A 3,425-nucleotide genomic window follows, 5' to 3' on the forward strand; every position below is an offset into this window, starting at 1 on the left:
AGACTGTCCCCTGCAAGGTGACATACAGTGATGCCCGGTCCAAACACTGGTTCTGGCTCCATGACCTTCTATTTGGAGTCCCTCCCAGAGGCCTGTATTTCTTGTTTTCTTTTTTAAAGTACCCATAGGTACACTTTTATTAATTTTTTATAATCTACAACAAACAAATCTACACACTACAAACACTCAACTACACATAACGTATATACCAAGAGTGCAGTTACATTATATGCTTATATGCAATTACTTAATTAATAAAAACGCTATATCAAACACTTTCCATTCTTCTGTCTTCTGTGTTCTCAAGTTCATTGCGCTATCATTGCCTAATCTTCTATTACATAACTACACATAACGTATATACCAAGAGTGCAGTTACATTATATGCTTATATGCAATTACTTAATTAATAAAAACGCTATATCAAACACTTTCCATTCTTCTGTCTTCTGTGTTCTCAAGTCCATTGCGCTATCATTGCCTAATCTTCTATTACATTTGCATTATACCAATCATAGAACTTTTTCCATGTTTTTTGAAATGTCCACTCTTTGCTTAATCTCATTTCTAAAGTCAGTTTATCATTTTCTGCTGTTTCAAAAAGTTTATTCACAAACTCCTGTTTCATTGCTATCACCATAGTTTTCCAATATTTGGCATATAAGATTCTTGCAGCTGTCGTCATTTAAACAGTCAAATACCTCAGAGGCCTGTATTTCAAAGAACATTTGAATAAAGGGCCCTCTGTACCCAAAATGAGGTTTGGACCCCCAGACTTCATACACCCCCATGTTCAGCGAACTCTCCCCTTCGAGGGGACATATGCTGTGTCCTAGTCCAAAGCGCAGTTCTTGTGCTAGCTGCTCCAAAGTGTGGTGCCCCCAGGGCAGTCACACAGGCAGACACTGGAGCGAGGCTGCACCCCAAAACAATCTTTGGACCACCCCAACTGACAATCCCCACGCTCTGGAGACTGTCCCCTGGAAGAAGATATGACCTTCTATTTGGAGTTCCTCTCAGAAGATTTGAATAAGGAAAGGGGGGAACTTTTTCCCATGCACAGACAGCCCCCCAATTTCAATCTACTCATCACCTTCAATAATACAGCATCTAATTTAAACATGCAGACTGGTATCAGAGCTTGCAACACACCCTGATGCCAACTTTGCTGCCGCATACACCCAGACAGCACAATCACTGGACATAACAACATCAACAATGCCATCTCAGACTTATTCACCTGCTCATCTTCTAACAGTTGTATTTGTCATCAAATGTCAACAATGCCCTTCAGTCCTCTATATAGGAGAAACAGGTCAAACCCTACACCAAAGGATAAATGGACACAAATATGACATCAAGAATCCCAAAACAGAGAAACCTGTAGGAGAACTTTTCAACCTCTCAGGGTACTCCGCAGGGAACCTCAGAACAGCAACAGCATGCCACAATGCCTCTCCAATGTGAAAAGACATGTGCAAAGTGTCAGATCTTCAGCTTTGATGCTAAAAAGTGCCTTTAACCTCTCATGTAGTTAGTGTCATACAGGGGTCATTTCGTAGAAAAAGAGCTAGGGGGACTCATTAGCATAACTCATTAGCATATGCCACACCCCCTGATATCACCGGAAGTGTGTCCTCCCCACAGCCGGCGGCAACCTCCAGCGGGCACCAGCAGGGAGCTCCAGGCCTCGCCCTCCCGCACCTCACCCGGGGGGGATGGCGTCCCCCCCGTCCCCCCCCCCCAAATGACCCCTGGTGTCATATATAAATATAGTTCAGGTAGGCTGGAAAACAAGCTGAATTTGCTTTACTTGGTGTCAATTATATATATTTGTATGAAGACTGATTTAAATACAAATCAAGCCACATGTGAAAATGTCCTCATACAAAGCACAAATAACATACCTCAAAGATGCTTTTTTGTCTCAAATGTTTGAAATAATATTTTAGTACCAAGGCTCCACTCTAGAGTATATGAAGTAATTTTAAAGAAAATAATTATTGCTTTACCGTGGGCTATTTTTGGATCCAGTAAAAAAACCAACAACCTTTATTGGCATAACAACCAAATTATAACGGGGGGAAACAGTCCGAAGGATCCAGTATTATATGCATTCAGGGCCATCGTGTGGGGCATGCTCCTAGAGCTCTAGGCAGCCTTCAGTAGGTTCTCATACACCCCCTTCTCTGCAATCCTGCTTTCCCCTCACCACTGAGAGAGGTTTTTCCCCACTCCCATAATCCTATAACCCAGCGGCATCCATTGAAGCTGACAGGCAATGGGTTCAGGACTGACAAAAAGAAATACTTTACTCAACAAGTAATTAAATTGTGGAATTCACTACCAGTGGACATAGTGATAGCTGAAAGTGTAGATGGTGTTAAAGGGTTCGACAGATTGCTTAAGGATAGTGTAAGATATTTGCAATGGTAGTAAATTCTTCCATGAAGACTCTCACACAAGACTGAACTGGAAACTAACAGTTTTACCTAAGACGCACCATCATAGAGTAAAGCTAATGCAAGATTTAACATAACAAGCAACTGAGTGAAACATAACTACAGATTCAGACACATTCAAATATCTAACAGTCAGGTCCGTCAATAGGGTTGCCAAATGGGCCCGGGGCCCGGGGGGAACCCCGCCCCCGAAGCTGTGTCACCACATTGCTGACGTTGGGGGCGTGGCTGAACTCGTCGGGGGGGAACCATATGGTTTTCCCCCCAACGAGCTCGGCCACGCCCCCAACGTCAGCAACGTTGCACGTCACTTCTGGTGCCGTCCTGCCGTCGCGCGTGTGCAAAGGGCACGCGTGCCGAAAAGGACCTCCCAGACACCGACAAGGCTCCCCCGCTCCGAGGGGTAAGTGGATTTGGCAACTCTATTCGTCAATGACTACAACCCATGGTGACTGAAGGCAGCATCAGGAAAGGTCTTGGTCTCTATGCCCTCTTTAGTCACCGTGAAACAGGTTGTTGGACTAGATGGACCACTAGTCTGATCCAGCAGGGCTCTTCTTGTGTTCTTACTGAGAAACCACACAGCCCTGTACATCTATCCTCCGGTATATATAATTCTGTTTTGGTCATGGACTCCCCTGAACATTCCAACATGCTCCAAAATCAGTTCGCTCTCTGATCTGTCATTCAGAGGGTCTCCCTATCCACTGGCTGCTTTGCCTGAGTCCTGAGTCCTGCCTCCAACATTCTAAACAGTTTGCTCTTCCTCTCCCCCCCCCCCACAGCCAGTCAGAACACAGAGGTCATTTGCATATGTGGCCTGATTCGCCTTTGCCTCGGAACACAGACGTCATTTGCATATATGGCCTCACTGGCCTTTCCCTCTAACATTCTAAACAGTTTGCTGTTGATGTTCTGAGGTAAAATAAATTTCCCCTTAGTGTCTGTTGGGGGAAACCATGG

The sequence above is a fragment of the Gekko japonicus genome, unplaced genomic scaffold (assembly GCF_001447785.1).
Source record: "Gekko japonicus isolate JY-2015 unplaced genomic scaffold, Gekko_japonicus_V1.1 scaffold469, whole genome shotgun sequence".
Lineage (NCBI taxonomy): Eukaryota > Metazoa > Chordata > Lepidosauria > Squamata > Gekkonidae > Gekko > Gekko japonicus.